General features: G+C 40.9%; 1 protein-coding gene across 3 annotated transcripts in view; it reads left to right on the forward strand.

Annotated features, from left to right (window-relative positions):
- Window positions 1-27,468, forward strand: part of LOC26526948 (AF4/FMR2 family member 4) — a 63,156-nt gene that overhangs the window by 27,978 nt on the left and 7,710 nt on the right. The window lies entirely within an intron of this gene.

Consider the following 27,468-nt stretch of genomic DNA (forward strand, 5'->3'; position numbering starts at 1 on the left):
CCGGTTTTACTGTTGAGCCTCCTGCTGCCAGGAAATCGCTCCTACTGCTGCAGGAAAGCAGAAAAAAACACACCATCAAAACACTCACTCACACACACTGAGAATGAAAAGCGCGGAAAGTCCCTTGGTCCTTCGGCGCCCCATCTATCCAGCCATCCATCCAGCCATCCATCCAGCCATCCACTAACCCCACCAAAGGCAATTGGGTTGACGGGCGTAGTAATTTCAGTTGAGAGACATGGCCAAAGAGAAGGCTCTCTGGCGAATGGCGAATGGAAATGGAGCATTTATTGAACTTTTCGCAAAAGATATTTTTGTATTTTCCGAAATGGGTTAACTGTGTGGGGGGGAGGGGGAGGGGTAGGGCGAGGGACAGAATCAGAAACTCGAAATGTAGGCCGTTTATTTTTGGTCCCGCATCCCCGCAACTTTTCCGAATGAGATTGGGCTCTCGGCGAGCGAAGAGTTTGTTTTGATACCTTAAAGTTTTTCCGCTTTTCCCCATGCAATTGTAATGAGTTCAGATGGGCGCGCGTAATGGCTCCAAGGATAGTGACCAGAAGGAATGGTGGCTATTATGTCTACCTGTAATATCTAAAATCGCAATGAAATATTAAGCTTGCACTAATCTTATTTAGCACACCGCCGAGTAATTCATAAAAATGCAAATTAATTAATTAACAGCTTGTGCAACAACCGATTATTGGTTACTTTTGTAATTGCGCAGTTGTGGCGAAAACCAAATAAGTTGCACAATTGCAATTCTTATACGACAACTTTTGACCTCGACAACGGAAAAACGAGGGAAATACAGCGAAATACTGAATTTTCCAACACAGTCAGCAACGATGTCGATATGTCGAGCGAAAACATTCTTACCTCGCTGTTTTTCACTTTAAAGAAAGAAACTGATGAGCAACATACTCGATTCGTTCCTTCGTCTCTTGTTTGTTTGTTGTCAGTGCGAGGAAAAATAAATAAATTATTGCCACTGCCGAGGAAATTCCTCCCCGAACGAAAAACGGGTGGAAAAGCAAGCAGCAATTTTTCCTTTTAATTTGTCACCTGTGAACAAAAATTTGCGGAAATAATTATCGTTCATTCGTTGCGTTGACACATTTCTTTGCCGCTCGTTGACTTCTTCGCTTTATTTGCCTGTAAATTGCTTTTAATTTACGCCAAAACATGAAAAACCATATTGTATCGATGTACAAGCCATAACAAGAACAATAACAACAACAATAACAATAACCATAAGCAACGACAATCGCTTGGTATTTTTAAAGCGTTTGCCAAATGTTTCATGAATCATTTCATTTGTATGGCCACTTCGGAAAGAGGTTAGTGGCACTTCAGCATAGAGGGGGTTGTATATCGAGAAGCTGGAGATTAATAGGGTCGATGGTCAGAGAGCCACATTTGTGGAAATGGCAGCAAAAACCCGCCAGCTGCGGCCAAATGAAAATGTCAAGTCATCGGAAAAAAGCGAGCGAAAAATGTAAAAGAAAGAAAACACCGTGCTTTGTTGACTCGTTTGATTTGTGGCTGATTTTACACACTCGCACTGTGAGGTAAATATAATTTCCTAACTCAACTTTTATGAGTAGAGAAAGCCCTTAAGACATTAAATATATATTTTTTGTATATATCACGTAACTTAGACCAATTTGCATTACTGACCTATCGCATAGTTATTTCCGTCGCCATCATTGGTTCGTTTTCATTGCCTGAGAGCTGCAAAACTAAAATCAAGATTTTTCTTTCCGCTGCCTTGCATTTCTCGTTATTCTGCTTTCTATTTTGCACCTAGATTGTTTCTGCTTTTCTTTTACGTTTTACACTATCTGTGTTTTGCTATTATCAAAGCACATTTTTGCTGCTTTTCGCTTGCATTTCCGTGGCTCTTATCAAAGTGGGTAACATTTTTCTACACAGGCACGAGGGTCGAGGAACCGAATGCCAGTAGAAAAATACAAATACGCCAAAAGTCGCGTTAAGCCAAGATAGTTGAGCTTGGTCATGGTGGCAATGGGAACACTCTTCAAAATTGAAAGGGTATGCAAATATAAAATGTAGTATTCCCATGAATTGATTAGTTTTGTATGCTGAGAACCAATTAGAACTCGCTAATGCAGAAAATGTTCAATATGCTGCCACTTAAATCTGTGCCAGTTTGAAAAGTTCTCGTAACTTTCATCGCAGTGTTATGCAAAAGGGTATACAAGTGGGGTAAAAGTTTTCCTTCCGTGAAAAATATTCCGCTCGGAGGGACTGACTGGATTTGTTGTTGTTACTTAAATATAAGTACCATATGTATATATTGTGTACCCTCCGATCTTTTTCGGCTAGCAAGCGCAACAGTGAAATGAAAAGAAAGGAAAGGAAATGAAATGAAAGGAAAAAGGGGGTTCTGGCTTCTGGTGACGTCTTGCGGTCGTTCATCTAACAACCTAAATAAGTTTCGCTGCCTTCGCCTCCATGGAGCGAACACTACACATTTGTTTGTGGGGCCTATTTTATATTTTATGGTAATGGAGCACAGACCCCGGCCATCATCATCATCAGCAGCAGCACCATCATCACCATCATCATCGTCATTGCTGTTGACGCAGCCGCCGCCAACTTACAACTCACTTGCTGTCCCACTGTTCCACCGACCGACTGATTCACTCTATGAATAGGCCCAGCCTAGCCCAAAACAACATCGAATAATGCCAAGAAAAAAGGAGAGAAAAAGGGGGCATTTCTGCAGAAAAAATGGCAAACGGCGTTGACAGGCAGAGCTTGAAGTTATTTTTTGCACCGGGAGTGTGCGTGTGTGTGCCTTGCAACAACTTTGTTGCCGGCTATTTTTAGCCAAACTCCTAGCGAGCTGAATTTTCAAGTATGCTCGCTATCAAATTAAATTGAGTTCAATATGTATTTGGGAAAATAAAAGAACACATGTACTTTAGCTTATTGAAACCACATAAATCCAATTGACTTTGCTACCTACACTTATTGATATTTCAATCGAAATAAAATTTGAGCTTGATATCGTAAAACTATTTGGCAAATAAAGCCAGTGAAATATTCCAGTTTGATGACTCGACAAATAGCCGAAATGTTTTAATTCAACTTAATCTCCGATTTAACTGGCACATAGGAATAGAAATATACTAGCATATTCAATAAATAACAAAATAACAGCAATGGTACGAAAAATTGATGGTCGGCAAGTTGAATACTCTCAAATTGAATACTCCATTGACAAAAATATATATGCAATTGGTCTACAATTAATGCTGCAAACTCCCTGTTCGAAATGAGATAGTTATTGCAAAAAAATAAATTGCCATAAATAAATTTCCTACTCAATTTGGGCTAATAAAATGCGATCTACCTTGCACGCAAGGGCATCCGAAAAACTAAAGCAAACCGCATGAGAATCAACAAAGCGACAGTTGGACAGGCAGTCAGTGGAGGAGGTATGGATGGCTATCAATAAAAACTAAATTACAAATACATAACAGATGCAAAAATAGCTCAAAACATTTTTATATGCCGGCCAAAAAATGCAAACACTTCAATTTGCGTTCTGAAGTGGGCTAAATTGGGTGGTGTTGGTAAAACACTACGTAGCTGCAATTTGTCCCAGAGGGAAAACGCTTTTTGAAATTCAAGCACACGGAAAAATAGCTTTAAAAATAAATAAGTTCGTACTAAAGGTAAAATGGCACAGTTCGACACATCGAAATATGATTGATAATGAAAAGATGCCGTAGCTGGTGCTTTTCATTTATTGCATTTTAAGATGTATTTATTTTCATTAACTTTTTCCACCACGTCGCTGGCAATTATGAAAGTCACTGTGCAAAGTGTATCAATATACATGTTCCCCCCACAAAAGTCCTTTTGTTGACTTTGGTTCCTTTTTTCTGAGTTTCGTCATTGGAGCCCAGGGGTTAATGGTTTGGGCTGCAAACAGTACATGCACATTCGCCATTCCGTCAGTTGTTCTCCATCTGTCGCAGACACCTGCGCTCCTCCCCGCAAAAATGGCAAACAAATAATGCGAAAAAAGTGGAAATAAAAAATAAGTGAAATGTAGAATTTGTTTTGACTGAATGTCATTGCAGTCAACAGTCGTCAGTTCAGTTCAGCCAGCCGCCAGCCATTCTGATTCTGCCTGTTTGTCTGCCTGTCATGGACTCTATGACGATGATTAAACATTTTTATTTGTTTTTCCTGATTTTGCCATTTGTTTATTGTGCCTTGTTTCAATTGCCTGTTAATTATAACTGACTGCATTTAATGTCACGACTTTTTGCCGTCCGAGAAGAAGGATTTGGGTTTGATGTCGGCCTAAACTCCAAATTGAGTTCTTGCACACGGAAATAAAATATCAGTCGGCAATCTGGCAACACTGCATAGTTTAGGTGGCAACACCTTTAATTGGAGGACTTTTCGGAAAAAAAGTGTTTTTTTTTTATTGACCACTGTTAATGTTGGATTTTAATGTGCTCACCTTCTATGTGAATTTTAGTGAGTGATATAGTAAAGTAAACAAAGCTTGTAGTAACATTTTGACCTGTTCCTAACCAAGTGGCAACCCTAAAATTAAAGAAATCACGTAACTCATACACATTAGTATAAATATATTCCACTGAAATTTATTAAAAACTCGCAATGGAGCTTTCAAGTTTACTTAGCTGTTTATGTGGAATGCAGGTATACATTTTTGATTCAAGTGCAATCGCAACTCCGGCAAACAAGCCAAAAACGCTAAAAACTTCTAAACTTTGTTTACTTATCCACATGCTGTGCCACTCCCCCCACGTCCAATTCCTTCCATCCACCACTCAAATAAAATAGTAATTTTGACAGCGCAGAGAAGAGGGGAAGCCGAAAAAAGGAGCAGAAAATTAATTTGCAATGCAAATTACTTTTAATAAATTTTATAACAATTTTTTTGTTTCTTCGCTTCCTACTAGCCAAGTGGCAATGGGACTCTTGGAGTGGGGCAGCTGTTGCTCACTTTTTTTGTTCCTTTCGTGGGGTGGCTGATGGCATATGGGGTGGAAAGTGGGCGTTGGGCGATGGGCGGTGGATGGTGGGTGGTGTCTATCTCATTGCTGTTGCCAGACAGACGGCGGGCAAAATTAAGCGTCGCAACGGCATTTTATGAAGTGGAGAAGAGACTTCAAACTGGGGGCTCCGGCAAAATGGGGGAAATGGTGAGTGGGAGCGGCAGTGGTGGAGCAACCGATGACAGGGTGGATAATTTATGCCACGGGGGTTCACGATGGGCGATGGGTTCGGTTCGCTGGAAGCATTTAATAAAACGTGCAGCAGCAGGAAAATAGGGCCAAAACTCCAGACACTTTTTGGGCCAACTTCGGAATAACAGAAAACTTTGCTTCATGAGCACAGCAATGTAAAATGCTTGTTGGCTTCGCTTAATTGATGCTCGCCAAAGTTCATTGACAATTTCAATCGATTATCTGGAAAATTTGAATGCTTTGATCAGAAAGCTATTCTCCATTGTATGTAACAAATGGAAATAGTTTTTAAATGCTTTTACTTTAATATGCTTGACAAGCTTAGCTAGCAATAATAGCACTGCAGTTTCATACATATAATAACAGATTTGCTGCATTAATTATTTTATTATTTATTATTATTTCTAATGACATCGCGTGCCAGTCCAATAATAAACCAAGCTGGTTCAACCACGCCAGTTTCCGCCACCCTGCAAAATTAGCTTTAATAATTACGGCTTATTGTGTTCCTCTTTTTTTTTATTCCAAAAAAAAAAAACTAAATTTATTTTTAAAAAAACCTAAATGAAATAAACCTGTTAATTTAATGCTAGTTTGCTCTTTCATAGTTTTGCTTATTTACATTTTTTGCATTAATTCATTTTCATGTTGTTTGCTTGGTTTTTACGACCTTTGCATTTCTGCTGTTTATTTTTAGGCGATTGTTGTTCGAGTTGCCGTATTGACTTTTGAACAACAGATAATATTTTGGTTAATTGTCGGTTTGACTCTAGATGTCATAATTCATTTATCTTTTGCTTATTTGCTGGTTGTAAAAAATGGCAACGAAGTAATGGCAACTATTAATCAACAGTTTATCTGGCTTATGCCCATAATAACGAGTTTAACATTGGAAGAGATAAACGATATGTTTCTTTCATATTAAAACAATTTATTCGCATTATTCGAACTGTTTACGAGTACAATGCAAACACAAATTGTATTTAAATCGGCATTATTATTTTTTAGTGAATCATATAAATGCCTGCTGTTTGCTGGCAAACCTTTCATGGTCATTAACCCACTGTTGCCCCCTCGGTTGCCACATGCAATGCGATTTATATTACTCATTTGGCAGCTAATTACAAATGCCGAGCTAATAAATTTAAGTATATTAAGTGCATTGGCTACAACGAATCACGAAGAGAAAAAACCGAGTCGGGAATGAATTTTGCTTGCTAATTAAAATGCATTCGGGCAAAACACAAGTAAACAAATGGAATAAAAATGCATTGCGCCGTTTTATAAGCTGCCTTTTCGAACCACAAATAGGAATCAATAACAAAATTATGTCAAATGCAAATTTAAAGTCCGTGCAAAAAATATAAACAAACTAAGAGCTAAATAAGAGAGCTTTTGTAGTAGCTATCAAATGATGCAAATCAGCCGAGTGATTCCGTCCTTGAAAATTTGAGCGTTGAATCGAACGAAATAATATATATGTACGTATATATAAAATTCCTAGAAAGTTTTGTTTTCATGAATTTTCTGCTGCCTTAATAGTACTCATAATAGATATGTTGCAAATAAGTTAAACAGAAACAATTAAATGCTTTAAATGGTAGTTTCAAATTTTCCTCTTCAATTTATAAATCATTCAATTAGTTATTCGCATTGCTGCAATAAAAGCTGTTCTTTGATTGATTGTTAAACAATTCAATGCAATGCAATACAATTACAAAGTCCTACGCACAATCTACATAAATCAATTGGTTAGCAGGCAATTAAGGGCTTTCTTCGATAATAACTTAAATTTCATAAGCCACTTAAGTCGATCACGTTAGTTGTGAGTCGACACCAGTTGGGCGCAAGCAATTCGAAACACAAGGAGTTCAGAGCGAAAACACGAAGGATATTGCTGGACAATTAAGGCCATAAGCGGTGCTACTGATGACGAGCAAGGGCGCACCCACCAAAAAAAAGGGGGTGTTGGTGGTTGGAGGTGGAAGGTGGAAGGCGTAAGGCGTTCGCATTCCGTGCAACACGTTGGCAAGGACATAACAAGTACAAGCCCTCTCACACATGTTGGCTGCCATGCGCTCGCTTTTTCACGGCCATGAAAAACGCGACTCGCAAAATTGTTGCGTGGTCGGTCGGTCGGTCAGGAGGAGGAAAAGAAGGAGTTGGCTTAGTTGGGCGGAAGAGGGAATCTCCGGGATGAGGCTTCCGGCCTGCTTGTGCTAACTGCTCTGCCATAACATCACTGGCTACGTACAACATGTGGCACTCATTAACGCGCCCCACAACGGCCACGCCCCCCTCTGTTGACCACATCCCCAACAGCAGGCATGTCAGTGTGGGCGTGTATGTGTGTGTGGCCAGTTTCGTGTGACAATTTTCCGACGCTTTTCCGCACTTTTTTCTTTATATTCGGTCACCGCACTTTGACCGTCCTCCGTCCCTTTGTTTCAGCAATTCTTGTTTGAATGGCAAAACGAAGTTGGTCTAAGCTCATACATTTCGGGTTAATTCCCTCATTAAATTGGTAAGAGCGGTTTTGGCAGTTTCTGTAGGCAGTAAATCCATCGAGTTGACCTATTTGAATAGATCAAAAGGGGTTCGAACTAAAATGTCACTTATTTCGTTTGATTGTGCTTGAAAAAACTTTCCGCTTTAACTTTACAATATTCTATGGCAACAATGTTAGTCCTCCCATGCTTTTTCAAAATTTAATTCTAGGTTCATGTTAGTGATTCCCCCGAGTACTTTTCAAACCGGTTTCGTTCCATGAATTACCAGGTTTGAAATGATACCAATGAGAATGAGTGCCCAACTGGGGTTAAACCATCAAGTGTCATTCGGTATATGTGTGTAAACCCCTTGTCTATAATAAATCCCGTTCCCATCTTCAATTGTTTCTATATTTTCGCTGTTAATTGTTGCATGTCTCGTCAGCGGGGCCAATGAACTGAAAATTGTGGGCACGTGTCCTTTGAGGCGACACGCAACAAAAAGCCCAAGTGGGCTGCCAATGTATATATATGTACATACATACTTATATTTTAAAAAGTCGCATATAGTATAACACTTAACAGATTAAACCCCTAAAGGGGTTCAAATCTCATCTAGAAAACGGCGGAAACAGTGCAAAAGTAAACAGCATTTGTGTTTGCCTTACTAAGTTTTAAAGCCCCCTGCTAATATTTGCCAATATTTGTGCTTATCAACAAATGCGACTCGGTGTTTCTTCACACGAACGACGGCGTATGCGGCGTATACGTAATGGGCAATCAATTGCAAAAGTAAAAAAGCAAAACAAAAACATAAGAAAGAGCGAGAAAAGTTGACAAACCGCGTCAAACCCATTCGATTGTCGCAGAAGAGAGAATTGTGTGAGAATACCTCGGCTTGTTTCATTTTTGCTGCTTGTTTTTTATATTTTACTTATTTTGTTCTCGTTGATTCTGCTGCTTTTTGTTGCTTTATTTTGCATTATTTTTATTTGTTTTTGGCTTTTTGTATTTTTTTTTGGATTGGCTTTGCGTCACCATCTGTCGCTCTTTTCCTCTCGTTCTCCCATTCGACTTCCCACATTGCCTTTTGGCTTTTGTTTCGCTTCTTTCATTCGTTTCGCTGCCTCTTGGCTTACATTTGGCTTGCAAATTGTTGCTCGCTATTTATCGCTTTCTAGCTGATTTAATTTATTTTATATCTACTAGTGGTGTATAGACAAACAAGCAAACTTACCTTTGTCATCTAATATTAAATCGAATTCACTTCTTCTCTTTGCAGGTGAGTTCAATACCTCTACGAATCGAACGCGAATGATGAGTGAGTGCTCGCATAAAGTTTAGTTTTGGTTAATTTATAAGTTGTGAGCAGGATGGATACCTAATGGAATAGTCAAATTTCCCAGGAGAACAGGGCATCCCAGTTAACACTTGACTTTCACGTTTGAATTGTTTGGAATGCCCATCTTCAACAAGTCCATGTGGAAGTCGGTCGAAACTCCTAAGTGGACAACAAAACCCGCTCCTTTCCTGCAGACAACACACACGGGCAAAGAGCAAGTCTAGTCCAGGATTTGAGCTTTTGATAGTGGAAAGCCCATTGAGCTTTTTAAACAATAGCCGGCGAAAGAGTGCGAGACAGGGAGAGAGAGAGAGCATTCAGGCCAGAGCGAGATGGAATGGTATCCTTTCTAAGGGCCTGATGAGTTGACTATTTGCAATGTTAGCAACAAATGTAGGCAGATCCTTTAAAACAACAATGCCAAAACGATGATGATAAAGGACCAAAGAGAACCCCCTAGTAAAAGCGAGAGAACATGACAAAATAACAGAAAAAAAACAGAAAAAAACTGACATATGCTAACAAAAGCCTGCTGTGCTTGGACAATAAAGGGGGGCGAAGTGGGTTTCGGGCTCAAAATGGGAGGCATACCCACTGTGTAGAGTGCATTAAACTGCGCCCAAGTCACTGCAAACACACATGCGAGATAGACAGAGACGGAACGGGCATAATACGACTAGAAAGAGAGGCGGAATTGTGCTGGGGCATTCCTTAATACAAACTCTGAAATGGCTAGAAGGCAGTGAATCTTTTGCTTTCTAGCCATTTTAGAAATATTAAATATTTGTACCGCAAAGTCAAATCTATTACTTGTTGTTATCGTCTAAAAAGTGCCTAAACGTATGTAACACATAGTAAGAAGACTGCGTTTCTAGTTCATGGCATACTTTTAGACAGTTTCATAAGGTATTTCTGTGGAGCTACTCGTAGTTTTGTGGTGAAGCTACATATATACAGTTCTATAAACAGTTTTTATTATTTAGGAAATGGTATTTTATTTGATTATATTTTTTCTTATTTTCGTAATCAAGCAAGAATCGTCAAGTTAGCTTTAAAGTAGCCAGACTGTCATTTCTGTCCGTTCGGGGAGTTGTTCGACGATGGCGACAATGACGACCAAGTCGAGTAGCTCGCGGAGACGGCGATTGGCGGCATAAATCCAATCCACTGGTGGATTTGCAAAAAGCTTCAGCTACATGCCAAAACCCGCGTGTACACACACACAGACACACTCGTTGTCGAAAACAATAATAAATCTCAGCAGCAGCGGCAGCAATATCATAAAAAAAGTAATGTAACAAAGGCAGTCGCAGGCCCATGAAAAAGCGCAAATAACTCAAATAAAACGAAAGACAGAGAGTACAAGTAAAATAAAATGAAATAGTCCACGCCACAGTCCCACTAGCCCCTTTCATTTGATCATTCGTGGACTACGAATCTCATCTCATCGAATCGAATCGAACTGAGGAGTAGATGCAACAAGAAGTGTAAGGCCCGTCGAAGTAAATGGTCGCCAAACCGAAAGGAAAGGAGAAATGGGAAAGAGTAAACTTCCGAAAGTGTGGGTAGATGTTCGGTGTATTTTTGGGGGAGGCTGGTGTATGAAATAATAACACCGAGGGATACAGAGAAAGCGGAGCTATGCAGGCGGATATGAGTCTGGTTATATGTACACACGTGTACAGCAATGATGCAAATGTGCAGAATAATAATAAAAATGGTGTAAGAAAAACACAGCAAAGGTGTGTATGCGCAACACAAACAGCTAAAAGACAATCAGGATGGTAGTGGTCATTGATCGGTATCAAAACACAGAAGTGTTGCATACTTTTGGACATCTTTTTGGAGTTTTCTCGCTCTGTGAATACATCTTCCGCGGCCACTTGGCATGCACTTACTTAATGATAAAGATATGTATCGAGCAAGTTAATCCGCCCAGTTCAGCAGTATTGATCCCAATGCATTCACCTCTGGGCAGATTGGCCCACTATGAAAACAACAGCACAGGGGTTGGGTGGTGAAAAGGAAATGCGAAAATCCACACACCTTTGGCCGGGTATTCAAATGCATTTCGCTATATGGCGGTCTGTGTGCATACATACATACCGGAGTGATTGTTGGCCAACAGATATGACCCGACTCATTTAGACCGGCAAAAGCTGCGGCGGCAGCGGCGGTGGCGGCAGCTGGAGTATCAACAAAGTTAGCCATTTATTCTGCGGAGCCGGGAGAGGGCGAGCGGGGGGGCTTATAATTATAGCCGCTGTTGTATTTGCTAATGGGATGGCCCTGAATGGGCGTCGTTCGGGGCGTGGCAATTAAAGCACCTTGTCCAAGTGCTGCGATTTCGGCCGGAGTGCAATCAGTTGAATTGCAATTGGCGAATTTGGGAATTGCGCTTTGCAGCCATTAATACTGTATTTATGGGGGTCTTGCACACGATTGTGATGGCCCGACCTGATGGAATACGTTGCGATTACAGGGAGTGTACGTAGCAGCGTGGTTAAAGGTTTAACAATTTACTAATTTGTTCAATTTCGATACAGCAGCGTAATATGATAGACCCGATGTGCGGAATCAAACTGAAATCCGTTGGATTAACTGCAAATAAGAGCTCGGCTCCTGGAGCCATTTAATCCAGTCTATTAGCTTACGATGCAGAACTATCAATAAATCGAACATGCCAAAGCCAGCAGAGCAAAAACTTGGTTTGCCCTCGACTATGTTTGCCTTCCATGCGCCAGCAGTACTCAAGCAATTCAATACCAACTCAATATTGGCTAACCCAAAAAATTAAAAAAATACGAATAAAACAGGATGAGGGGCCACAAAAAGTTGCAGTTTTCCAGTGACTTTTGGCCAAGTTGAGTGCGGCACGTCAACAGGATTTCATTTCGCTCTCTCTCCCTCCCTCTCGCTTGCTGGACGAAACACATGGCGTATGTGCGATATTACGTATACGCAGTGGAGTTCCAACTGCACTTTAGACATTTTGATAATTGCTTCACAGTAATGTTTTTCTTGTTGCTAGCTTAACTCCTCGGCAGGGTCAACATGTCATCCTAATTTTATGGCCTGGCCCCCATTCCATCCCACCCCATCATCTCATCCCCAAAAGCCAGCCAAGCAGCCAAAAGAGTCTGTCTCGTCTCGTCGCCCGGTCTGTGAACTGTGAATGGCCTTTTGTGTATACAGGAGCAGGATTTGGGTGTGGGACTGAGAATGGGAGTAGGACATGGCCAGGAGGGAAGTTCAGTGTCCACTGGAGTTTGGGATTTTCCCGACGCCGATGAGAGGGGCAGAAAGGTGGCCCTAAGCTACGCATTTTTGTGGTGTTACGGCGAGTTGAGCTCTTGTTGTCCTTTCCATGTGGGTACTATGAGTGCAGCCGCAGCAACTTCCAAGTGAATGGACACCCAATGATCGGCCACAAAGTATGGTATAGTTTTCTCGCTTCCCCACTACTTTTTGGTGAAAAACAAATGGGCTAGAATAGCACTCAAAAATCGATGCCAACTTAAAAAGTTCACACGCATATGCTTCCGGCACACATTTCTGCTTTTGGCAATGGAACTTTTGGCACTGCCTTCAATAAGCCAGTAAATTCATTGATATGGAATAAAGTTCTTTACTTCCTTGGCAAGAACTGCTGCACACGATTATTAGTCGATGATGTTACAATGATATTACAACACTTTTTGAATGTTATTTTAGATTATCAATTATGATTGGCTGATAGATCGATTGATGGCCATCTTTTGTGGTAACCTTTCTAAATCCTTTCAATCAATAATTCAATTAGCCTGCTAGACAGCCTTTTCATTGTTGCCCATCAATCACTGTTGCCCATCAGGACTTTTGAAGAACTCCTCTATTAAATCACTGCTACCAAACAGAAATCGAACAGAAGAAAGGAATTCAAATTGCCTGGTCGACGAGCAAGAAAAGCTCTGCACCTGACACTCACTACCAAACGAATTCTGCTATTGGATGTAGGCCTAGCTGTTGACCTTATGGCTTTTCCCGCTTTTCCTGCATTTCCCGCTTTCGCCGTTCTGTTTCTCTTTGCATTTTAACCCAGGACTTTCTTGCTTTTGCAATTTTTTATCTTCAACAAGATTTATGCGGCTTTGTGTCATAATTCCTAGCACTCTTCTCGTTGTATTTTCCTTTTTTTAGCCTCTCTTTTTGGTGTAAACTTATGTCGGACTCAGGCGACACAGGAAGATATAGAACAAAAGTGAAGGGGACGGCCAAAGTTGTTCAAGTTTTTGGTGCTAGCGTTGTACCTGATTTATTTTTCACCTTTTAGTGTTTATTATTTATTTGTTTCTTATGCGTTAACTAAGCTAGTCTTTTTTATTTGCGTAACTCCTAATGCGTTTAATGTCCCACTCTTGCACATGAAACGGAAATTTGGCTTATGTGTAAGGCCAAAAATGGCACACACACGACATTTATTAGGTTCTTTACGAAATCCAGTCTTGATATCCTTGTGGATTGCTTTTTTTGTGTTACTGTCTGGTTTTCAGGGAATCTGGTTGAGTGATAAAAATGTTGTAAAAATGAACAGGATTTAATTAGCACATTAAATGTAACAAATTTGTTCCGAAATTATACACTACATATTTATATACAGCATAAAAATACAGCAATACACGTTGACATAATCAGCTCGTGTGACTAGGACTTGTGACTTGATTAGAACCGAAATAAGTGTGAAAACCAACTGCCATTTTTATTTGCGCACACTTAAGTGCTGTCACTAATGTATTCTAGCATTTCCTGCTAATTTCGACATCATTTTGCTTCCCCATTTTGCGTCAGTCACAAAGTCATCGCCGAAAATATGCCAGAAGCTCAATTTGCCTTTGGAAAACGTCGTTTTCTCATGGATCACCCTTAAGTCTCGCCACCCGGGCAATTATAGCCAGTCCAACCCGCATTTGACACCCAGCTGAGGAGCTGAAAAACGAAAATTTCATCAAAATCTGTCACGTACGTGTGGCCACCAGAATCCACAATACCAAATCCAGAATCCAACGCACACCCATCCACTTAACCCCATGATGATGACGATGTCGTGTTTGCTGTCGCCGTTGCTGTTGCTGCTGCTGTTGCTGCTGTTGCGCCATTGTGTTTGTTGTTCTTCGCCTTTCCAGCTTTGTTGTGCACATTAATTTTGACGAAAACAATTTCATTTAACGGCATTTCCGGCAGCAGCAACAGCACCACCACCACCACCACCACCAGCACATATCGCATCGCTAGACAGCGACACAACTACGACATTTTAACCGAAAGACAGCCAGAAACCCAAAGCCCGGAGCCAAACCCAAGCCCAAGCCCTAACTGAAACACACAAGTTGGCTGACAAGACGAGTTAACCAGGCGCATAACAATATAAGTATGTGGTGGATACAATGCTTCAGCAACAAGGGACGTTTGGGTGGGAACCCTTTGGCAGGAGCATCTGGGCCTGGTCAATGCATTTCCCGGCTCCACTTGATTGTATTGTCATTGTCAGGACTTTTGAGTAGTTGACCATGCTCAAGGACTGTGGGTAATTTACACTACTTGAAAGGGCTTGATGATATTCCAAGTGGAGAATCAATACAGAAAACGCATTTCTGAATGAAATTTGTAAAAATACGGATCTTAATACTGATAATGAAATTGATGATGACTGTGTATTGCATAACAAACAATATATATTTTATATTTAAAGTATTGCATGAATAATATTGGAATTGACGTACTTAAAACCAATGAAAATAGTCAGTCTCGTTCAACTCGAATGCATTCCAAGGCGATTAGTTCTCAGCACTAGTCAGGGTATATCCGCGTCGTTTTGACGGCCTGAGCAAGATGATCTCAGCATTCCTCGTGCTTATATATTTGCCATATTTGAAATTCCCATTATGTTCCCTAGCTGCGTCCGACTGCTCCACTCGCTGGTGTCTAGTGACTTGTAAGGGGAAGTTGTGTCTTACACGCACGTACGACCCATGGCATGACCCTGTGCCCCCTGCCCTCCTACCTTGCTACCCCGCACCATCCACCCGACTGCCGTGATCCCCTTTCAACCGACTTGACTGGATGTTTTGCTCAATATGCCAGTCAGTCACTTGGCCGAGAAAACATGGCCAGAAAGGGGACAAATAGATGGAGCGAGGGGGGCAAAACCGGAGTAGACATTTGGCGAAATGATTTTCATATTTTGCGTGAGCAGGAGAGGAGCTGCTTCTTGGGCTATGCGCCCTCACATTCTAATGCGAATGGAGCTCACACTTCTGCGGGGAAATTCGAGTTGAAGGCAGCTGAACGAGCGGGTTAACGCTCACCCCCTTAGCGAAATGCGAATTAATGAGGCGTGGCTCACTTATGTTTTGTTGCCTGTGTCAATATAGTCGCAATAATATTATCGTTATTGTTATTTATGGTTGCTGCATATTTACCCAGTGGCCACGCCCCCCGCTGTTTATGGCCTTGTGTGGGTGGCGGGCGTAAGCCGCTTAAATAATTAGTTAATTGATTTCGCTGGCCACTCTGGAAATTGTGGAATTATTTTACGTTTTTCAGTGGTTTTCACGCAAATTATCATATGTGTAAAACTCTGTAGTATTATTTATCTGGTTTAGTTTTTGGTTTTGCTATTTCATTAGGGGTTTTGCTATTTAATTAGGGGTTTTGCTATTTAATTGTAGAATATGTGGAAGGTAGGGCAATTTCAAATGGAGCAGCGCAGCATAAGTCATTCGGATGAATATCTACACACATGCATCCTAGAGCTTAAGCCCGAGTGATATATGATTTGCACTTAAAATGCACTCCTGCACCTACCTTCGAATGCCAATGAAATCGGTGACTCCTTGTCCGGAATTTACGCTTAATTCCTTTATTTATTTAGCTGCGTTTTGACACTTAATTCTCCAGCACTCCATCTCCAGTCAGTCCATTCTTTTACCCCCTCCATTATCAACATCATCTTCGACTTTTGTCTCGCTTTTCTCCATGGCAACCGCAAACAGTTTAACGCGACCACAGCGTCCACGGTTGTAATCAACTGCCACTCGTCCTGCGGCAATCAACAGTGGGCCACAGTTGAAAATTACGTAGCAAAGATGCGTAATGTGCTGTTTCAAATAAATCATTTCCAGCTAATGAACGTAAATGATAATAAAATGAACACCAGGTAAAATGAACACCAAGTAAAATGAACATCAATTAAAATGAACACCAATTAAAATGAACACCAATCAAAATGAACACAGCAAGATGAACACAAAACATAATACATCTCTGTATTTATTTTAAAAATATTTGAACGAGATGCAAATTTTTTTCGAAAATCGAGTAAAGCATCCACTGTTCTGCTTACATTTTGTTTACGCTAGCGCTGCGTTCGCATTAAAGGCTACGCGGTTCTTTATTTATGGCCATCAATATTTTATGACGCGCAACGCGCATGAAAAGCCAAGGGAAACCGAGAGGAAAGGAGCGCAGTAAGAAGTGCTTGGACAGACGTAAGCATGCTGTGCTGGGAAAGCAAGTTAGTTCCCCGATTCCCCGCAGCTAGCACTTAAAGCATAAACGCAATTAAGAAAAAATAAGTGAAAAAGCCAAGTCGAAGGACCGAGGACCAAGGACGAAAGCAGGCGAAGATGGCGGAGGAAAACTCTTTGCAAATTAGTTTAATTATAAGGAAATGCAAACAAAGCGTCGCTAAAAGTGTGGGCATTCCATTTACTATTCAAACAACCCTCGCTGAAGTTAGCCATGTGTGATGCTGATTATAGCCTCATCTGCTAATTCCAGTTGCCTTAATTAATATTTATAGGCTACATTTTCATATAATCAAAGCAAAGTCTTCCGAAAACTCTCCAAAGCTGTAGCTACCGCATAATTGATGGCGGGAATTTCGCAATGGCAGTTTATTTTTACAAAACGAAATACACTTTATACAATGGAAAATATTTAGCATAATTTATGCGGAAATATTAAAAATAACGACACAAAGTAAATATCAAATTTTCATACAAATTGCAAGGAAGGAATTGTAGAAACTGCGAAGGATTGCTATTGCAATAAGCCAGAATGAACAGATGAAGACAACCGGAAATAACTGGGTTGTAGTCTCAGTGGGCGGTGGCAGCTTAAAGAGCTGGCCAAATAAGTAGGAACCAACGATCTATTATTATTTTGGGCTTCTGCAGCTCAGTACAGTGCAAACTATGCAGAAGTCAGTTCAAAGGCCAATATATACATTATTTCATTGGCCTTTTGGGGGGCAAACAAATGTTTTCGTGCCTATGCTCCCAATGGACAGTTTCATTGGCATTTTTGGAGTTTTTGCCTCGCTTTGCGTATTGCGCTTAATTGTGTTTTGTTGCAATGTGTGCACACGCGAATGAAAAGCCAACTCCTAATGTCAGCTCTAAAGCATACAGTAGTAAAACGTGTGGTGGCGATGGCTGGACCACAAGAATCCCCATTACCCACACGCCCTCTTGTTGTGGGGATAGCTGGCCATATCCCACAGCCCCGCTCCCAGCCACATCCATATCCACATCCTGTGTCGGTGGCGCCAAAGCGTCCGCATAAGTTTGTTTTTAATGTAACCTTGTTAACAGCAGTCTGCGTGGCACACCACCCCACCACCCAGCCACCCACTAATGCATCAGCCCCACCGCCCCGCCCATTTGACAGTCCAGCCAGCTCGATGTACAATGCGTATATATGTAGATGGCTTTATGGCCAACAGGTCGGTGGCGATGGCGATGGGCTTGGAATTGCATTAGCTGGCTGCTAATAAAAGGATCCTGTTACTCCCGCGGTTTTGGGTTCAATAACACGGCGGCATGCAATTAAAATATTTTAGCATTACGTATACGCACCGTTGATCTCCGGTAAAATTGCACAATTATGGAGATTTTAACTCAATTTCTGCTGTATTGTAAGCAGAGCGCGCCGTGTGTTTTGGATTTGGGCAAAAATTTACAATTTAGATACAAATGATTTTTAGTTGTGGACACTTTAAATAGGCAGCTAAGCCAATTGAAAACTAACAGTGAAAATTAACAATACATTCGGCCCAATTATAAATAGCTATCGCCTGCACATTGTACATGTGTAGTTCTGCCGATAAAGCGAAGAACTCGTATCTCTATCTGTCTGTATTGTCGAGCGGCAGTCTTATCACCTCGTATCCCCTACGCAAAGCCCCAAAGAAAAACAGAAGAATAAAGAGTGCGGGGGAGCAGCGCGCACATGTTGCAGAAAGCAGCGTAGAAAATACAATAAATTACGACAGATAAACAAGGGAAAACTGGCGGAGAAGCACACACAACATACAAACGCGGAAAAGTGAAGGCAAAGAAAGAAAAAAAAGAAAATAAAAGTTTGCTTCTACGCTTTGCCTTTCTCTGTATTTACTTGGCTGTTTTCCCTATTGCGGATACGAAAATTATCATTTTCAGTTTTGTTGATTTTGGCCATTTCCAAATAAGTAATAATAATAATAATAAATGACATGAATCATACATAATATGTCACACATTGTCCCATTTGATTTGAAGTTAATAGCTAATTAATAGTCCACTTCTTACATACAAAAGTTTTTCAAATGTAGTTAGTATTTTGTAATTGATTTAACTTATTTTTGGGACTATCTATTTCCTTGTATAATAATCATTTAATCCTTGCAGTCGAGAACTACATACATATATATTCAATTTTTTGTCACGTACTAAAATGCAAAGGTTGCATAGTTATATTTATAACTTTTACCTTTACATTTGTTTTATATTACCTTTGTAGTTTTCTGTGCACAACGGAAACCATAGACATGTTTGTTGCGCTGGTTTTCACCTCACGTTGTTGTGATTTTTCACAATTTAATTGAAATTAATTGATTAATGCTGAAAACGTTTTTATTGCCAGGCGCTTGCTGATGGTTTCCGTTGTTATTGCCGTTCTGCTGTTTTGGGGCAGCCATTTTCCAACTTGTTGAAAGTTTACCCTCGGTTTTCCCCCCACTTGCCGCCCCAATAGTTTTCCCTTAACAAATTGCGCGATAATTTATTACGAGAGCGAAGACAACGGCGGGACCTCATCAGTTTTGTAATTATCTCGGTCTCGCCCTCTCTCTCTCTCTCTCTCTCTTTCTCTGTCTCTCTCTCACTCCTCGGCGGGCATCTCTCTTTCGCACACACAGAAGATGAATTAGTTACGTTTTGGCAGCGGTACGCGATTTGCGGTCAAGTTGAGGATGCCAAGCAAAATTTACACCCGAAACTCGTATAATGAAAACAGCATTAAATATGAATGGCATCGCTTGTGGGATTATTCGGGTTCATCATTTATTGAGTACACCAGGTAAACTGGTCTCAAAAATCCACTCCATGCCTATAATTTTGATTTGTATTTGAGCCTCGTCGTCGAGCTGAGACGCAAATGCAGTCGAAGCAGCACTTGTGCATAACTAAATAGTTTTCATTAAGTTAATTGATTTGCCCGTAAGGTGGACGGAAAGCAAAGCAAATACTATCAGTTTAAGCCATTGGAGTAAAACATTTGCACTGCTTTGAACTTGCGTTGTGAGTGGAAACTCTAATTTGATTTGTGCGTATGAAAAGGTTGAGCAGAAACATCTAAGGATTTTAGATAAAATATAACGGGTATAAACGTTTTTGTACACCTCTGAAAGTGATTTTCAAACGCCATTGATTTCTGCTCAATGAACTCATTATATTCCCGCTTAAAACACCATTTTTATTCAGCCCATAACCACAATGAATACAACCCATTCTTAACCACACGAATATGGAGCCATAAAAAAGCATGTACCGCAAATCGCTTATATCACTCAGCAGCGCCTAAAAGCGGGCAACGAAAAAACAATTTGAAGTTACATCGACAACTTTAATGGCCCAAAGGGCAAAAAGATGGCCATTAGGACGAGAGAGACGGCTAGGAAGTGGGGGGAAATAAAAGAGGCAGACGTATAAAAAGGAGATGGACCGACCGACATAGGGATTCGAACGAGGATGAGGATGAGGATGAAGATGAGGGTTCGGATTCGGATTCGCGCACATGTGTTGCCAAATGCAGCGCTGCCAAGCAAAGCTATCTGCTTGGGCATATATGTGCGGATACACACTTACGAACTTGCCTCAAAAGGGGCGAGGGGCAACGAGTTTAGTGGGGGCGTGGCAGATTCGGTGGACGGTCGCGCGACGCACGAGTAAGTTGTCAAAAACAGCGGCAGTGGCAGTGGCACTGGCGGCAGACCCAAAGCGCCAAAAAATGTTGCCCCAACTATCAAAGCGAAACTTTTGTGAAATAGAGAGAGGACGATATAATGTAGATTATACACAGACAAACTTAAAGAGGAAGTGCCAGCCAGGAACCACCACCACCACCACAACTACGACCATGTGTGTTTCGGCCATGGAGATGGAGCAGTAGATAAAAGTGCAAAACTCCCAGCCAACTTTAGATACATTTATTTCAAATGTAGTCACGGCAACAGAGTAACTCAACTAGTCGCCATTGGAATGAAAAACAGAGAGCACAAAATAAAACATCTTGGTGGTCAATTCTAATGTTAAGTAGAGTGTAATAACTGAAATTAAATTAAGATACGAAATTACTACTATAGTTTCAATCGGAAAACACAGTAAAGTAATTTACGCACAAAAATATCAAATGAAAGATAACCTTTAAAGGATTAACGACTTTATCAGGATAACACAGAGAGCTTTTCATTTTAACCCCCAGTTAAATGATTAAGCAGTGCCTGTCCAACTGTAGACTGGCAATCAACAGTGGCAACAATAAAAAAGGAAAAAAGAAGAAAATGTGGAACAAACAATTGTTGCCAACCGCAAAACTTTTGTCGCTCGTCACTGGCTTTTGTTGAAAATAATATACAAAAACAAAAAAAAATAAGAGAAGTGGAGCCAAGGGTTTTTGTTGCACGGACTACTGTTGTTTTTCCCCTACCGGTTTTGTACTTCTTGCAACAATGCAATTTCAATTTAAACTGTTATTATTTTGTACATTTCACTTGAACAATTTCTCTGATTTGTTTTTGTTTTAGCCGGCACAGCTGTGCTCGCCCGTCGCTTGAATGGGCATTATTGTGATCCAATGAACGTGCTGGCTTATTGGAAATCGTTCTGACCATGTATTGATATTTTCCCTTTGCCCAGAAATTTATAGAGCCCCAGATATTTTCACAAGGGTTCAGTCTGCAGCACAGTTACATTTAAGCTTAGCGAACATTTTCATTTAAACGCGTGAAAATAGTGCATTTTGTCACTGAGTTGATTAAAATTTCGTTAGAACTGCTACGCAATACATTTGATACAATTGATTAAAAATCACCCATTTGCTCGCAATTTGGCCTCCTCGACGTGATTACTGTTTGAATATACTGCGCCCTATATCTTCCAGGGTGTTGGGGTAGAAAATACCGTCGGTTAACCACGCCCACTCCCTAGGCCATTGCTAGGACCCCACGTTTAAAGTTATCTTCATTTCTAAAGCCTGGCAATTTGAGGCACTTGATTCAGTGGCCACGACCAGTGCAATTTTGCTAAAAGATCCGCAGAGAAAAGGGAGAGCTTGCCACCGGGCACAAAGGATTAGTGGAACAGGAGGAAATTGCAGCAAATGTTATGCCATTTTATTAATGGAATTTTTATGTTGCACATCCTTCTTGGTGGAATCTCAACGCTCTCACTTTAAGCGCCCAAATTTGTTTGCCCCAAAAAGGATGCTCAGCAGACACAAAAGGCGGTAATGATTTCGTTTTCAAGACTCTTTGTTCCTGGCTCTGGCCAGCTGTACAGCAACAGGACTCTATAACCTACATCAATTTAAGTTAAATCCCGAAAACTATTATCATTTTAATCAAATCAAAACGTCGGACAGCGAACGTAACAACAACCCTTGCAAAAGCAAGCACAGCAAATCCAAGCTGTGAGGAAAACGATGGAAAACGGTGGAAATCCAGGTTGAAGGGTAGAAGGAAAATGCGATAGAACTCTAGGGTGGTGGAAAAAAAGGTTGAATAAGTATTATTCAAGGTGGTAAATGGAAAAGGCGGAATACCCTTTGTTTTATTCAAAGCACTTACAGCATGAGTTCCCTAAAATATGCTGACAATAACTTTTGTGGTCATATGCACAGCGTATTAGCTTGTAAGAGTATAAGCCTTCAGTACTACTTGTGTGCCCAATAAATGAGTAATAAAATATTTATTATGTAACTCTGCAGCAGAGGTATTTAATAGTTAATATTTAAAGTTCTAAATTGTCAATGGAAAAAGAAGCAGGCTTTTAATGCTCAATTCTAGCTCGGGAATAGAATTAATAAACATGGCATACTGCCTGAAGTGGAGCAGCCAACCCAAATGACCAAGGATGCGGTAGTAGGGCAGCGAGATGGGGAAAACTCTGACAGGACCCAGCTACGTGGAAGGAGGAAATGAGGGGGGGGTTCTGGAAAGGCGGCTCGAACTAGGACGACGACGTCTCGTTAAAAGCCAACGCCAGGTGGGAACAAAAAACGATAAAAGAGGGAGCCAAAGGAGGAGCTTGCTGAACGCATTGCAGTTTTTTAGACCCTCGTACCGTCGTACGGTAGCATACTTTATGGCAACGTCGCCGTTAATGAAGCAGGAAATATGCGTCAGCATCAATATGAAGCCAGCCTGCCTGCCTGCCGGCTGGCTGTTTGTGTTTCAAAGCTGGCTGGAACGGACAAGTCAAGGTGTCCGGACGGAGCAGATAATCGCTGCATGTGCAGATAATAGTCCACACTCTATGTATATATAGCCATGAAAACTGATTCAAGTTGACAGGACTAAAGGCAGCCCACCCAGTCAAATGCGTGTTCATATCAAATTGATTGGAAACTGCTGGCGACCCAAAAAAGTAGGCAATTCAGTTCAGCTCAATCGGGGCTAATTGAAAGACAAATGGTCTGTTTGTAAAATAATATGCACAATTATGCCAATCGGCAATTTGTTAACAGTATGTTAAAGCGTCAATTAAACGATAGAAACTAGTTTAAGTTACTGCAAATGCATTTTATATCACTTCCATGCGCACAAAATTCGATAAGAACGATTGTTTTTAATTTTGTCCATACAGGCATCACAATTTGCAACTAACAGATTGATTTTGCACTCGACCGAATGCTAAACTGCTCAAATTAATTAAATAAATTTGCAGCCACAGGACAGCAGGCACACAAGCAGGTGGAGGACCTTAAAGATATAAATTAACCCACCTAAGCCGAGTGGAGTCGAGTTTGAATTCGAGTTTGAGGCGCTTTGCTGAAAGAAAATTTAATGACTACCATAAAATTTGTTGACTCTGCTTGTACAGACAGACGAAAGTACTGTGCGCGCTGCCATCCAAAGGATGTTTGTTGTGGGAAATGGTGGAAAATGGGGTGGCGGCAGGACTGTGGCTATGGTCGTTAGTCTATGGCGCCCATTTGATAATAAATCCTGTCCAGCACACACACACACACACCCCGCCCCTCACTCCACACTCCCAGCAAGGAGAACCTGGCTTTGTTTATGCACTGCCCAACAAAATGGGTATAATTCATCCCCCCGTCTCACACCATCCACTTCCTGCTTACTGTGGAATACCCATGTCAAAGGTATCCTAATTCGCTTGGACATTTTCGGAAGAAAGTCTTAGTTTTGGTGGAAATACCTCATAGAACGCGCTTTCTTCAGCACTTTAACACTTCTCAAAATCGAAGATGTAGTACTTGATAATAAAGTAGGCACACTCTGTGAAAGGGGTATGCCATGCTTCGATCAACATTGCTGCTCCACCCAGATGGCTTTCTTATTCCTTTTTCACCTCTCCAGTTGGCGGCTTAGCGCGGCGTCTCTGCTTGTAGTTGCCATAGGGGAGTTAAGTAGACTTTTGTGTTATAAATTAGGCGTGCCGATGTGTGCAGTGACTGCCATGTGCCCTCCTTGCCGCTATCCTTGCCCATATCCTTGCCCGTCCTGGCCACCACTCTATCCAGGCCTGATCATCTTGTGCTCTCGCCCCTGTATTGCCGGCTGGTAGTTAGTCTAAATATGCATATGAATATGAAATTAGTCGCATGTGTTCGTTCGTTCGTTCGTTCGTTGCTTACTTGGTCTTCATTCAGCCCATCCGGCGTCCTGCCTGCTTTTTATCCTGCCACTGCCGCTGCCACTGCCCCCTGAATTGAATTGAATTTTCTATGCCAAGAGCCTGTGTCTTGTGTGTTCCATTGGCTGTGTCGTGGTGCTCTGGGCCTTGGTTTCTGGATGTGTTCTCTCGGCAAAAAGGAATTCCATGCGTAATTTAATGTTTGTGCATGCTGTTAAATGATTCACGAGGAGCAGGCTGCAGCAGCCGTGAATGAAGTGAACCTGATTGCTATTAGGGCTCATCAAAACGAAACCCAAACGAAAACTATTCTTGTGCATTGCACACTTTTGCTATTCTTGGCAGTCTATAAAAAGTGCAACATCTTGGAGATATGGTAACTGAATGAAGTACGAGTAGGAAGAAAACAAAACAATGGAACATTTAGCATTTGGCAAACAGAATTTTTCAAAAGGACTTTTTCCAATAACTTAAAAGTAACTTAACTTGTTACTTGAACTTTTTCTTACAACACATTGGGATACGACCCAGACGTATTTTGTTTTTGTTATTTGGTAACACCCCCCCCCAAAGAAAACGATTTAAATGTTAATAGAGCAGCGAACCCACTGGAAAACGGCAAACAAATAAGAATTTATAACGTCGCGAATTGTGCTAAACTTTTCTGGGAAAATGGAAGTGCCATCGAGGAGTTGGGGACTCCTTCTCTCCCCAAACATATTTGCATAAAATTCATAACATATGCCCCAGCACAAGCGTCAGAGGTGCTATCCTGTGTGAAGTTGCCACTGCCGGGGTCTGCACTCAGCGAAAAACTATATCGAATATGGGGTATATTAGTTTATATTGTTATTATTTATTAAACCACAATCCTTGCTCAACGGCGTTCTTGTTTATTAGCTATAACTGAATCTGCCAGAAAACTTCAGAAACAGTTTTGCGATTCCAAGTCTGATTTGCCTCCGTGTTTCATCACTCGGAAAACTCAATAGAAACACTATTGAAAGTTGCAAGTGCGCGATTCGAAGGGAAATGAAAGTTTGAAGCGTTAAAGAATTTAATCCGAGTTGATCTAAATTTAATATCCCGATAACAGAGGTAACCATAGTCAAACACCCGTGAATATACGCAATCAGATTACCAAGTCGTGCGTACTATTTGAATAGTCTGTGAAAATTATTTATAAATGCCACCACCAATGGAATCGCAATCCCCAGGCTAGAGCAAAAGTCAAAATGCAAATAAACCAAACACAAAGAGCCGAATCGCACAAACAAAAACACACACAGAAAAAGGACAAATTATAGTAGCTTTAGATTAAATGGACGCACATTAAAGCAGTCGCACTGAATTGGGAAGGTTTGGATGGTTTTCCGGGTGCTTTGGCGGCTGAGTTCCAGTGGTTTTGCCCCAAACTGGACTGTTGGCTCTGTAAATAGATATATACTCGTATATATATATGTATTTACGGCCATACATATAAATTAAGCAATAGCCAGAATCCAAAAAGGCGGCCCACAAAGTTTGTCAAGCTTTTCCTCCGCTCGACTCGACTCGCCGTCTTCCATTTATTTTCGGTGACGTGCATAAACTATTTGCAAGCACTGTTGTGGGGGCAGGAAAGTTCCTCTGAAATAAAATAATTAAATGCTTGTCTCCCTGGCTGCGCCGCCACTGCTTCAGTTGAGATGTTAACAAAATTTATAAGACAAATAAATTGTAGCAGCAAGAACACAAAAAAAAAAAAAAAACCGAATGCCCAAAAGCCAGCAGATTTGTGACTGCTCACATTCTGTCCCTTTTTTGCCGACCGAGAAAATAGGAAAAAGGGTCAGCGTGGTGCGTCTGTGTCGCTTGTGACCAGAAAATTAATTTAACTGACACGTTTTTCATTCATAAATAAAAAAGTACACTTTGCCGCACAAAAAAGAAGAATTGGTAGCATGGGCAAGGACCGTAAATAGAAATGCATAAAAAATATGTCCAATTTACTGAAAGCTGTTGAGCAGTTTTAGGGGCATAGCAATAATTTTAAACTCAGTGCAGAATTAACATAAGTTATTAAAGAATTCAACGAAGGATCTTTTCCATTTTGTGAAATTCAAATTTAAGAAGCACCTTTTTCCAACTGAAGCCACCTAGTCTGTGTGGTTCAAGTTGCAAATTTTCCATGAGAATACGTTCAAAAGGACATCGGTGTCCTCCGCATTCTCGGCTCGAGTGAATCTAAGCGCTGCACTCCAAGCCAAGCGAAGCAGATGCTCGGATCTCGGCTTCCAGTTCTTGTGGCAAGTTCTCCAAATGACGACGACAACTGAGGTCTAAGCACCGAGCACTGAACAGTGAGCACCGAGTACTGAGGACACGGAATGTGACGCGCCTCGTCCATAATCCTCGCAACCATATGTGGGCGGTTTGGGTGTTTGGGTTTCCGTTTGCATAATGAGAAGCCCACTGACATTCACTGCTGCCTGATACACGTACTTATGTGTGCAGGTCTTAGGGTGAACCTGCTTATATTTTAGGAGCCCCGGGAATAAGTCAAATAGTAATAAAAGGACAAATTACAAAAGAGTTTTATTTTCTATAAAAATATATTTGTTATCAATCAAAATTGACGCAGTATCATGGTACACCCTAATGCTCGTGTGTAGGTTTCTTTGTGGTGAAAGATTCCATTCGGCTCAACTTGTATCACAACAATAAAAACCTTTTAGTGAAAAAGTTAGCACCATAGATTGTCATTATGATATAACTACTACTTAAATATAGATTTGTATGTTACAGGGTATAAGACAGTCGGTGCTCTCATACTTAATTTTAAACTAAAGCGCTCTGAGAAGTAGGCAACTAATTTTGTATTTTCTCTTTCTGCTTTTCTTTCAGGTACTGCAACTTTATTTTCCCTACTCACACACACACACAAACACACTCTCTTTAGCAACGTACTCAAGCAATAAAAGACTATAGGAGATACGATCAAAACCCCAACAAACAAATCAAATTCAGCATTTACGAGAAAAGTCTGCGTATAGGAAAAACAGGAAAACAAACTAACTAACAAACAGAAACGCAACCCCGACAGTGCTTGTCAAACTGCAGAATTCCAAAATGTTGCAAGCGCAAAAGCAAAAGCACAGCAAGAGAAGCAACATCAACAATAACAACTGCAATTGCGATTACAACAGCCACAATAACAA

The sequence above is a fragment of the Drosophila erecta genome, unplaced genomic scaffold (assembly GCF_003286155.1).
Source record: "Drosophila erecta strain 14021-0224.00,06,07 unplaced genomic scaffold, DereRS2 tig00000055-arrow-pilon, whole genome shotgun sequence".
In the NCBI taxonomy this organism is placed as follows: domain Eukaryota; kingdom Metazoa; phylum Arthropoda; class Insecta; order Diptera; family Drosophilidae; genus Drosophila; species Drosophila erecta.